The following is a 13,027-nucleotide window of genomic DNA, read 5'->3' on the forward strand; positions in this document are numbered from 1 at the left end:
ATATGACCACCACTCACTGTCTACCAGAGTGTCATTTCCACTGCTGGTTATGATGAGTTTAGGAAACGTTATCCAATTCAGGTCATCATCATTATCATGATTATTAATAACAGGAGCTCTTTTGCATGTTTACTCTTTTCCCAGCCCTGCTTTAAAGATTTATAAATATTGCATTTAATAGGTAATGCCAAATATTCCCATTTTATAGTGAGGGAAACAGATTTAGTATTAAGTAAAATTTCTCAAGATAATGGAAAGAACTCATGTCAGAATTGGATGTCCTGGATACACATTCAACTCTCTGTCCTTCTCACCCTAATTACCTCCTAAAAGCCCAGTCTCCAAATGCCAACACATTGGGAGGCAGGGCTTCAACTTATGAATTTTGAGGGAACACAAACATTCAGTCCATAACATCATCTGAGAGTTAACATAGCATACTGTAGATATGAGTGTACAACACACACAGACACACAGACATATATACAAAAGGAAGGATCCATCACAGATCATGGATGGAATATTAATTAATCTTGTTATTTCCCATTTAAACTACTGTGTCAGTTTTTTTCTGATTAAGTGCATTTAATAGTAAGCAGAATGTTATTAATTAAATAATGTTTTATTTTCTCATGTAACAAGAAACCCAGAGATAGATGGTTGCTGGTGTTTGTTCAGTAGCGTGAGGCTATTGGGGTTGAAGTCTTTATTATTCTCCTGCGTTTCTTTCATGGTTGCAAGATGATGGCTCTAGCTGTTGTCCACATTTCAGGAATGAGAAATAAAATCTGAGAAAGAGCGCAAAGGTGTACGTCAGATGATTCTTTAACAGGTTTTTCTAGGAGCTCCACCCAATGACTTCAGCTTACACTTTATTGACCAGAACTATATTATGGTGGCTGCCAGTACCTACTAGTAAGGAAAGCCAAGAAATATAGGTTTCCCCTGCTTCCTTAAAGTACAGTGTTTCTATGAAATGTTTTGGTAAGCTGAAATGGCATGAAGCAAATAAAGAGTTATCTGAGGACACACCTTGCTAACGGATACACAAAATAAGTGGGGAGAAAGCACAGATGCTCACAGAGTTCAAAGCTACGGTTGGTGGCCTGATGCTGAGATGTTGAGTGTAGTTCCCGGGGAAGGAGCTTGGTGGGGCCACTCTCGTGGCTCGGGTGCTCTCTGTCTCTATAACAGCTTCTGCAAAATAAACACCGAATGCTATTTTCATCTTTTGCCTTTTTCCATAAAAGCAAAATCCTCTTGGGATTTCTTTTGGTCAGTGAAAATACGTACTAACATAGGTCTTTCGTGAAAGCAAAGTGGGGTAAACCAAACTTTTGAAAAGCCAGGGATACCTGTGTAAGTTTTTTTCTGGGAATATTAGTAGGCCCTCTAAGATGTGGATTATGTTAATAAGCAAGCAGAGAAATAGAGATATCTATTTATCTTTATCTATTTACCCAACTTCCATGAGTTGGAAGTCAGCATGATGTACCACAAGTCCATCCCAACAGCTGAAAAGCTATTGTGAATGTACAGACCCTCCTGCAATGGATAGATAATCCTCTCACATAGCAGAGCTTTAGGAAATGCTTGCCACAGAGGGATTTTAAAACAATATATCAAAAGGAAACCATATTTAAGGGATCAGAGAAGGTAGCATACTTTTGACACTGGAGTCTTTACTCAGGACAGCCACTAGCTTAATCCAGTTGCAACCTGCGGAAAGTTTTTTGTGGTTGGCAGATGTGCTGCCTCAAGTCTGCCTTTTGGCTCTTATGATGATTCCTGCTTCTGATTTCCTGTGGTTGGAACACACTGTTTTCTTTCATTCGGAGACATCTTGCTCTTGTCTGAGTCACCGCACCATTACTCATTTTCTGTTGGCTCCTTGTTGGGTTTTCCATAAGGTTATCCAAGGAGATGCAGAGACATGAAAATCACTGAGCTGCTGTAGATCAAGAGCAGGGTGCTGAGACGCACTATTCATATTCCTTCCTTTCAATATTTCTTAGGACGTATTTCAGACCGAGCGAGGCAGACATCCTCTGATTAGCACCCATACTAACTGCCACTTTAAGCTTGCCTTTTATTCCCTAGGTTTCTATACTTAAGTTGGTCCAAGGAGTTGGTTTCATAGAGTGTTACTGATGCAGGGAAACAGAATTGGAGTTTATTTTTTTTTACTTTACTTCAGTCTCAAGTTTGTAAATTGGTGTGCAACTGCTCCACTTTCTGCTATAAGAGAGATGAAAAGTAAATTTACCTGTTTCTTTACTTTTTAATTTTATTTTTATATAATTATTTGGGTCTTCCCCTTTTTATTTTGATTGGCAATTCCAGTTTTTTTTTTTTTTTTTTTTTGACTGTGTTGTGTGGCACGTGAAATCTTAGTTCCCTGACCAGGGATCAAGCCCATGTGCCCTGAAGTGGAAGCACAGAGTCTTAACTGCTGGACTGCCAAGGTATTCCTTACCTGCCTCTTTAAAAAGCTAGGGTTATAGATCACTGTGGTCACAATGCATAACATTAGTTATGTAGAGAGTGAAGCAAAAGCTAGGGACATTCAATGGGGGTATCATAGTTAAGTTGGCTTCCCTTGTAGCTCAGTCGGTAAAGAATCTGCCTGTAGTGCAGGAGACCCGGGTTCGATCCCTGGGTTGGGAAGATCCCCTGGAGAAGGAAATGGCAATCCACTCCAGTATCCTGGCCTGGAAAATCCCATGGACAGAGGAGCCTGGTGGGCTGAACCCATGGGGTGGCAAAGAGTCGGGCACGACTGAACGACTAACACTGTAACACTATAGTTAAGTCAGGTGAAGAGATATGAGACACAAACAGAAGATTCACGCCAGAAACATGGCTTGGGTAGAAGGCACAGAGTATGGCCACTAACTGGAATGAGGAGAGGGAATGGGAAGGCAGAGGAGAATCAGAGTTGATTCAGGCGTCCGGACTCTGAGGATGGGACTGCCACTGGGTTAAAGAAACCCGAAGTAAGATCTGTTTGGGAGTAATAGGGACCATGTGCTCTCTGTTCTCCCATTTATTAGCACTTTGTGGTGAAGGTAGAGGATGAAAGCATCACTAAACAGACTGGTATGGGTTATTCAAATGCTTAGCTGCAAATCTCTTCCCAATCACTTTGTGACAGCATTTGATTTGAATCTTGAATTCAGATCTATTGGGTAACATGCATAAAACTCATTATATATGAAAATGAGGTGAGAATTTGTATTTCATCACTATCCCATCTCTCCTGTGTGTGTTAAGTCACTCAGTCGTGTCCGACTCTTTGCAACCCCATGGACTGTAGCCCGCTAGGCCCCTCTGGCCAAGGAATTCTCCAGGCAAGAATACTGGAGTGGTAGCCATTCCCTTCTCCAGGGGATCTTCCTGACCCAGGGATCAAACTCACGTCTCCTGCATTGCAGGCAGATTCTTTACTGCCTGAGCCATGGGAAGCCCCCTCAATTTTCAGATACTATAAAAATTTGGGGTGGAGACTGAGGCACAACTGAATCCCCCACCTCACGCCTCCGTTTACCAGTTCAAGGTCTAGGTGTACACACTCCTGCTCTTTATCCCCAGTGGAATGAGCTGCATGTAGGCAGCCTTCTGCCAGGGGGAGGATTTCAGGAGCCCATCTGGTGGCCCACGTGTGGAGAGGCTGGCCAGGGCTAAGGGCTGTGGATGGTGGAGCAGGAGGAGGGGTGTTATTGGAGGAGCACCTGCTGTGTGTGTGCTTGGGGGGATGGTGAGCACTGAATAAGGGACCCCAGCCGGGGTTCCATAACAATATCAGCGGGGGACAGGCAGAGACCTCTGCTGTCTAGACAGGGAAACTGAGATGGAGGCTTCAGTTTCCAATTTTTGAGAAAGGAAGTGCCTGCCATCCGCTATTGAGGTTCATTCATCTTCCCCAGGAAGGCACCGTGGCCCAGGAGCCTCCGTGCCTTATCAGCGGTAAGTCAGGGACACATAAGCAGGGCAGAGCTGTGTTCCCGGGCCACACAGACCCCCTCCACTCCTGCCACGCTGAGGGGCACCCTCCCCCACCTTAGGGGCTGGGAGAAGGAGTGCCCGGCCCAGGCACCGGCCAGCCGGCCTGCCTTCCCTTGCTCACGTGCCTGAGAAAGTCTCATTTTCAGCACCTGGACTCTCTTCCCTGCCTGGAGGGAGCTCAGGGGACAGAGTGGGAAGGCAGCCAAGGGCCCCAGGGGACGTCTGATCGTTCTGTTCTCCCCACCCCCAGGGGGCCCAGACACAGAGAGTGGCCCTTAGCCACCATGCAGCGTGGAGATGACGAGGACGCTGTCCTGGTCCTGAAGCTGGTAGTTCAGCAGTTCCCAGTCGGCATCGTTAATCAGCACCCCAGAATCCCTGCCTGCAGGGATGAATAGCTGTTGCCTTGGAAAAACAGCTCTGGCCACTCTGCTCTTTTAGCAAATTCTTCTTGATCCAGACAAGGAGGTTCGGGATGTCCCAGGGTGCCTCCTGTCCAGGTAAGGTGACTTGATGCTTCTCCACACTGTTGAACAGGATTGCCACACTGCCTCCGAACTCCGCCTCCACTGACAAGGGTGCCGCCATGTTGAGGAAGCCGCACTCACCGGAAACTCCCCATCTCTTCTCGTCTCTTCCATATCCCTGAGCCTGCATGATCACATACTCCAAGCAAATTGAACTTTATGTGGTAAATACTTTTTTCCTTTAAAACTGTAAAATAATATTGTCTATTTCAGGTTCCAGGGGACACCTTTTTATGTTTGCCAAATTGGTACCCAGCTTTCCTAACTCAGCATTTTCCAACTGGCTTTGATCACATGGACAAATTGCTTGCTTGCATGGCAACCTACACACACTCTAACAACAATTCTTTAATATACCAACTTTGTAGAGTGGTTTCTATTGACGATTGGTGAATTATTCCTGAATGATAAAGAGTATTTAAAATAAATGAAGATACTTGACTCTTCTGATTGGCACCCATGCAAATCACTACTTTAAGCTTGTCTCCCTAGGTTTCCATATTTAAGTTGGTCCAAGGAGTTGTTTTTTCTGAGGCAGGGAAACAAAATTGAGTTTTATTTCTTTACTTCTTCCTTGTCTTTTGATAGGACTCTGTACACAGGCCGCATAGTGTGACAGCAACTATATGCTATCTCCATCACAATTGTGCACTTGAAATATAAAAAGGGCAACATTAATATAAATTACCATGTCCCACCATCCCTGCCAGATTAGGGCATGTCAAAACAGGGTTCTATGTATCTCGAAAGGCCTTTGACCTCTCTATTATATAGTTCAGCTAGCAAGTGTGTATGTTTTTTAGCTCTGTCTTGGTTCCATTTATGTTCCGATTCTTGCTTATTTAAACCTATTTTTATATTTTAGAGCTGTAGGCTCCTTTAAGTGATTTTTGGAAGAGGAAGGACCTGCATATGCATCAGTGAATCCTGGTATAGCTCCCAGAAGCTCTTTCAAGCCTGATTATGCATGTAGATTTGATGTAAGTAATAGAAATCTTTTTTGGTTTTGGTGAAGAAAGTATTTCTTTCATGAATTTTTTTAGCTATCACCAACCAGTGGGTACACTCATTAGTTAAAAAACAAGAAACAAACTTAATACTTGTTGAGCCCTTTTTATGTACCAGAAACTTTTCTGAGCTTTTTACTTATTTAATCATCTCAATGAGTCTGTGAGTTAGGTCCTACCCTTACCCCTACTTAATAGATGTGAAAATTGAGACCCAGAGACATTGGTGAGTTGTTTGCACAGTTAGCATGGAACCTGAGTTTGAACCCAGGTCATTTGATTTCTGAGCTCACGTGATTAAACAAGAACATGATATTGTCTCATTAGAACAGAGTAATCACAGTAACACAGGCCCTGGTCCCTTTGTTCTCATAAGAGCTTCAGTTCTTTATAATGTGCCCTGAATATTCACCACCAAGGGCAGTGTCACATGTGCTCCCAAACTACTTAACTACTAAAGGGCATCACTTGCATGTCCTCCAGGCGTTAATGGATCCTGGAATCCTCAGGAAGCCACTGCTGTGGGGTTGGGCAGGCCGTGGCAAAGGGGAACACACCCTTGCTGTGTCATACTCTGGAAGTGAGGCCTCACACCTGTGCTGAGGGCTTGCTGAATTTTAAACACCCCCCTTTCAGATTTTAGCTCAGTCTCCTTCCTCTCTCCAGGTCTCAAACATTAGTCCAACTGGGACTTAGGAGAGTTAGTGCTGCCATGTTGGGTCCACACCCCTCATCCATCCCTTCATAAAACTCTTTGTGGTTAGTGGAGCTCATTATGCATAACTCTTTCAACCTGGGTTTTCTCCTTAGAGACTTCCCAGTCACACAAAAATGGGCTTCTGTCAGCACATTCTTCAGTGTTCTAAACATAACTGGGCAAGTCTGAATCCTGTAGTAGGCTTCTTGGAACTCTCAATTCCATCCCCATGAACCACCACTGGTTCCCACAAATTGGAGCCTTCCTTCTGAGATTCCCATAGCTGCTGTGGGCTCCATCCAGCCCAGAGGGGAAGGAGAAAATCAACCTGCTTTTCTTTTCTTTTTAAAAATTGATTTCTTCTTTTAATTATTTCTCTTTTAAAAATTCATTTGTATTTATTTTTTGGCCATGCAGCATGAGGAGTCTTAGTTCCCAGACTAGGGATCAAACTCATGCGCCCTACAATGGAAGTGTGGATTCTTAACCACTGGACTGCCAGGGAAATACCTCAAGTTGCTTTTCTGATCTGCACCTACTCAAGCTTGGGTCTCGGGCTACACTCTAGACATCATAATTTTGTGGCAGGCTATAACGATAAGTCTGATTTGCCCATCTGCCCTAACCTGGTAGTGAAAACTTAAATACATGTGACTTGTTAAACCTCAAGACTTCCTCATGCTGAAAGCAGAGCTTACTTTCATTCCCAAATATTTGACTTCTGTAGACAGATTTGAGATTTCTTGGACACATTCTCATCTGTATATTCTACAAAGGCATGAGTGACGGTTTTGCTGTGATTCAGTCATTTTTCACATTTTCTTATAAAATCTAAGATGGGCACTTGGCTTTTCACCTGTGTCACAAAGTAGCCTCACCAGGGGTGAGAATCTGGTGATCTTTCCTACTTCCCTGAAAGCTTGAGTTTCCACACAAGCATTTCGCTGTGAACATCCTTGACAACCTATTTGATCTATGTGGGTCTCATCTGCATGTCAATTTGCTGCATCCTTGCCTCTTTTCTTCTTTGACTATTTTATCATGAACAGAACTATAAGCATTCCCTTCTGGCTTTTGATGTGGATATATATAGAAAGGTAGCTTACTCTACTCTACATTCCCTAAGGACCTTTAGTATTAGAGGGCAGTGCCTCGATGCTTTCATGTACCAATGCCTTGGGGCACTTCAGTTTACTCTGTTCATCTCTTTCCTCACTTTCATTTACATCCCATCCCACCTAGCCCCACTGTGCAGAGTGGGCTGCTGTCTGTCTATGGCATGTCCTGGTTATCGGTCAATCCCTAGGGAATTCTTCTGGGGGAGGGTAACTGCGATGGCTTTGATACCTTTTAGATTAACCCATCCATGCCTGCCAAGAATCTTACACCACTCTGAGGAAGCATATAATATTTTTACCAATTTAAAGCCCATAGAGGAGGGCTTAAAACGAAACTTCCAGGGCTTACTTCTTGATCACTCTGGGAAAGAGTTTGCAATGTTTTGCAGTTGTGACTGACCGTTTTGAGTCAGTCCCCAACAAGGGTCCTTCTGCCTGGAGACTTTCTAACCCATAGAAGCGGACAGACCAAGTCGGATCCAGAAGCAAAGGAAAACTTCTTTGAACAGAGAATGGATAGATGTGAGCTCACACTCTAAAGCAGCGGTCTCCAATACATTTGGCACCAGGGGTTGATTTCGTGGAAGACAATTTTTCCATGGACCGAGTATGGGGGTGGGGGTGGGGGTGGGGGATGGTTTTAGGATGATTCAAGTGCATTACATTTACTGTGCACTTTATTTCTAATCTAATGCCATGGTTGATCTGAAAGGAGTTTAAGGTCTGGAGGTTGGGCACTCCTGCTCAAGGGCATAAACTCCCCTGATAGGTCAGGGGCGGGGCCGCTTTACAGAGACCTCTTCAGGGAGGGGGAATTCTCAGGAGAAGGCCAAGGGGCCGCTCAGGCCTCTGCGCAGCGCCTCTGCGCGCAGCCGGCCGCCGCCGCCGCCATCTTGAATCGCTGAGGGACACGCGGTCCGTGGAGCCGAGGCGTCTGCGCCACCTTTTCGCGGCAGCACCCTGGTATGAAGGGCCTCGGGAGCACTCTATACACTGCGCCCTGTGAGCCGGTGACCCTAGACGAAGCACAAAGAAAAACAGAAAGAAAGGTTAGACTTTATTTCATTACTCAGATTCTGTTTTATTTCCTGGGAATTTTTATTGGGCTTTGTCAGTGACACAAGCTTGGGCAGGTTATTAAAACCCATATAGATCGTCTCCTAGATAGGTCTGGATACACCCATCCCTGTGTGTGTCAAAGGCCCCTGAAAGGTGGTTTCCATAACTCCCTCACTTTCTGAGGGTAGCACAGACCCACATGCGTCTCCTAGCATTGTTTGGCAAGTCATTTGGCAGTTTGTTGAGGGACAAGCCGTAGTTGTAGAGACTGCAATAGCAATGAATAGCAACTATTTTCAAAAGAACCCACCATGTACCAGACACTAGCACTTTCTGTACATTATCTCATTTTATCTTCACATAATGAGGTAGGTATTTCCCACATTTTACATATGACTAAGATTAAGTAACCTATTCAAGGTCATCCAATTTCCCAATGCCTCAGCAGGTGTGGCTTGTTTAATTTCCATCATTTTCATCTCTACACACAGAAACCTGGATGATGGAGATGTGCAAACTATGCAGCAAGCATAGAAATTAATAATGATGTTAAGCTGATGTGGTCCGAAATGATACTCTGAATTTTGGGATCCTGCTGAGAAATAACCTTTTGTCTCAAAAACCTGGTTTGAGTCTTTCACCAATTAAATGAGCTTTCTGGATTGCAGAGTGTATGCCTCTGTATGACTAGTTTCAGTTTATTGATTATGTGAATGTAGCAATAGAAATGCTTTAGTTTTTGTGACAGTGCATGATTTTTAAGATATATTTCATTATTTTTATATATTTAACATTTCTCCTTTTCACATGTTCACTTCATCTTGCCTCTCTTTTTATTTGGTTCATGTTGATATACACAATGTGTCAAATTCACCAGCCATGGAAGTAAGTTGTTTTTCTTCTTCTTTTTCCTGCATACGCTGTGTGACAATAAATATACTTCAAAAAGGGAAGCATAAAAGGGAAATTAATTAGAATATCTGTATATGTCCATGGCACCAATAAAGACTGGACCTTCCATGGATAAAGTAGGCTTTAACTTAAATCTTCCCTTGAGAGATGTCAGTTAAGGTCAACCATGCATTCTTTAGAAAGCAGATCCTGGGTGTTGCTACCTATTTAGGACATTTATGAAATCGCATTCTCAGGACTGGCATGGTACTGTTGAGTGGCAGTTAATTCCACAACCAGGAAAGATGTTGCTGCTTTTCTTAGTATAGGATGTTAATCATATTTGCCCTCCATCAGAGATCAGTGTTTTTATCCTATGATCCTTCTGAACAGCCAACTCTTGAAAGGTACACCTGGGCCTTTGTTCATACTTTTTCCTCTCCTGCAGAACATATAGTTCTTGGCACATAGTGAATAAGCGTTTCTCTTAACTTTTCCACTACAGTATTCTAAGGGTGGTGTGAATTTGTATTTCTTGCTCATTGGTGAGGCCTGGGGGAAAATTTAGAAGCACTTCATGTCAAAAAGGACATTCCTCTATTTTATTTTTAAAATTTATGTGTACTTCATATTTTAAAGAGTGACATAATCCTTAAAATTTTTTTTTTTTAAATTTCAAATGAGTGCTCTTGAAAGATATTATGTTACACTGAGGATTTTGGTGTCTATTGGCCTACCATTGTATATTCTCAGAGGTACAATACTTTAGGTTTAAAAGCAGAAAGTATTTGTTTTAGTTATTTCAGGCTGCAGTAACAAGGTAGAATAGATCAGGTGGTTTAAACAGTAAGCATTTATTTCTTGTAGTCCTGGAGGCTGAGAAGTCCAAGATAAGAGTACTAGCATGATTAGGTTCTAGTGAGAGTCTTATTCATGATTTCCTTATTGATAATGTACATTCTATGGTTTTGACACATGTGTAATGAAATATATCCACGGCTATGCTGTCGTGAAGTTTCTCTACCATAAAAATCCTCTCTGCTTAGCCTACTCCTCCCTCCCTCTCCACTAAGCCCTGGCACCCCCTGATCTTTTTATTATTGCACGGTTTTGCCTCTTTGAGAATGCTATATAGCAGGAGTCAGAGTATGGAGCCTCTTCAGATTGTCCTTTTACACTCAGTAATATACATTTCATATTCATCTGTGTCTTTTCATGCCTTGACAACTCATCTCTTTTTAGTACTGAATTATATTCTGTTGTCTGGAAGTACCACAGTTTATTCATCCATTACCTATTAAAGAACATCTTGGTTGGTTCCACGTTTTGGCAATGCTTATAAACATTTGTGTGTAGGTTTTTGTGAGTTGAGTATAGTTTTTACTTGCCCTTTTTCCTTATGCTAAGTGGAAATCTGACCTCCTATCACTTATCTGTGTCAGTGACCTAATATACCATCTAGTCCCTGTGCATGAAAACAACTATCTAGGTATTCCTACAGTTTTTTATATTTTAAGCTAAAGAGCACCAATTTGGCTAATTTTTTCTTATGTTGTATAGGATATTAAGTCCTATACAATATAAGTCTTATACAATATAAGTCCTATACAATACTAGGAAATATTAATTTCCCAGTTACCCATTCTCCAACCCCCTGCCTGGGTAAGCTCCACTGTATGAAAAAAGGAAGACCAGTGAATAGGTATGGCTGTATCACCCCAAGAGAACAGAGGGACCATTATTACTCTCCCTGTTTTGGGCAAAATATCTTGTTAATGTAATTTAAGTTTGTATCCACCCCTTTGGAAATTGTGCTACTAAATGCATTTAAAATTTTTGTGTTTATTTTAACAAACTTATTGTTAGGTCAGTCTTTGCAAAACTGTACTTTTTCCAGAGGACTTTAAGAACTTAAAAGCTGGGCATTATATATGCGCCTAGTAAGCTGCTGCTTGTTAATTTTGATCCACGATTCTAGCTTGTCGAATGTGTTTTCTTCCTTTAAAATATCGGTTCTATAATCATGTATTATCCATTGCTCTTTATTCAAAATGTTGTCCTTATGCTAAAGAATCATCTATTCATGACAGGATTTTAAAAATCTTGAGTTAAAAGGAGAAAACAAAGATGTTCCCTAACTCCTTGCCAGAGTTTAAATATTATTAGCATTTTAGTATATCTCTGTCTAGTCTTTATCTCTTTGTACATGCATATATCCCTCTATGCATACACACAGTACATATACATTTATTGCAATACCAGACATGTGTGATGCATATGATCATATGGCATAATTTATTTTATAATTTTATTTTTTCCTCACTTCATTCATCTTTTATTTGATATATTTTAAAAATACCCTTGAAGTGCATAGTATTGTAGGAAATATAGTGATGAACAGTGCAAATTAATTGCTGTTTGATTAGTCTCATGGCTTGACATTTAGAGTTCCCCCAGATATTTTGCTAGAAATAACACCATGTAGCTAAAGCCTTGCAAACATCTGTGACTATTTCCTGAGGAAGTAGAACTGTGACTCAAGAAGTAAGTAAAATTGTAACAGGTTTTGATATGTTTCAGTAAGTTGTCCTCCAGAAAGTTATGACATAATCTGTCTGTTATTTAGTTGTTTGAAAGCTTGGTAACTATTCCTTTTATTTGTAAGCAAATTATTGATGAAAAATTTGCAAGAGAGGACCAATGAAAAGATTTTGGAGAAAACTAGTATATCACTCTTCCAAAATTATATTCATTAATCAGCTGTCTGTGAGGACAATTAGTTTGCTCAGTTGTTTTATAACTTGTCCATATTTCTATGTTTTTAATCAACTAGGGTTTCACAAGAAAGTTTGTTGGATTTTTTTTGAAATCGATATAGTCTATATCTACATACTCCCTGTCTCCAACAGTATAACAATCCTATGAAATAATAGAAATTTTATTAGTTCAGTATAACATTCTCTGTAAATGATACTGGTTCCCAGTGCTCACTACTTCCTTTAACAGGACTGTCCAAAGGAACTTTCTGCAGTGATGAATATTACCTATGCTGTTCAGTATGGTAGCCACTAGCCATATGCGACTACTGAGTACTTAAAATGTGACTAGTGTGACTCAAGAATTGATTTTTATTTTTTAAAAACTTAAATAATTTAAGTGATGAGATTTGACTAGTGATTATAGTGGTCAGCACAGCTTTATAATATCTGGCAAACCATCTTTCTATTAAGTATTGTATCAGTTCAGTTCAGTTCAGTCACTCAGTCGTGTCTGACTCTTTGCGACCCCATGAAACACAGCACGCCAAGCCTCCCTGTCCATTACCAACTCCCGGAGTCTACTCAAACTCATGTACATCAGGTCGGTGATGCCATCCAGGCATCTCATCCTTTGACGTTCCATTCTCCTCTTGCCCCCAATCCCTCCCAGCATCAGGGTCTTTTCCAGTGAGTTAGTTCTTTGCATCAGGTGGGCACAGTATTGGAGTTTTAGCTTCAGCATCAGTCCTTCCAATGAACACCCAGGACCGATCTCCTTCAGGATGGACTGGTTGGATCTCCTTGCAGTCCAAGGGACTCGAAAGAGTCTTCTCCAACTCCACAGTTCAAAAGCATCAATTCTTTGGTGCTCAGCTTCCTTCACTGTCCAACTCTCACATCCATACATGACCACTGGAAAAACCATAGCCTTGACTAGACGGACCTTTGTTGGCAAAGTAATGTC

At 41.7% G+C, this 13,027-nt stretch overlaps 1 protein-coding gene and 1 pseudogene across 1 annotated transcript in view; one reads left to right on the forward strand and one right to left on the reverse strand.

Annotated features, from left to right (window-relative positions):
- Positions 1–4,280: 4,280 nt before the first annotated feature.
- On the reverse strand, positions 4,281–4,662 carry LOC122428874 (annotated as a pseudogene).
- The window catches only part of ZPLD1 (zona pellucida like domain containing 1), a 421,436-nt gene continuing 412,978 nt past the window's right edge, over positions 4,570–13,027 (forward strand). Inside the window, exons 1-2 of the mRNA XM_043449013.1 lie at positions 4,570–4,696; positions 5,398–5,512. The gene's annotated coding sequence lies outside the window, so the exon portion shown is untranslated. The remainder of the gene's footprint in view (positions 4,697–5,397; positions 5,513–13,027) is intronic.

This window comes from Cervus canadensis, chromosome 27 (genome assembly GCF_019320065.1).
Source record: "Cervus canadensis isolate Bull #8, Minnesota chromosome 27, ASM1932006v1, whole genome shotgun sequence".
Lineage (NCBI taxonomy): Eukaryota > Metazoa > Chordata > Mammalia > Artiodactyla > Cervidae > Cervus > Cervus canadensis.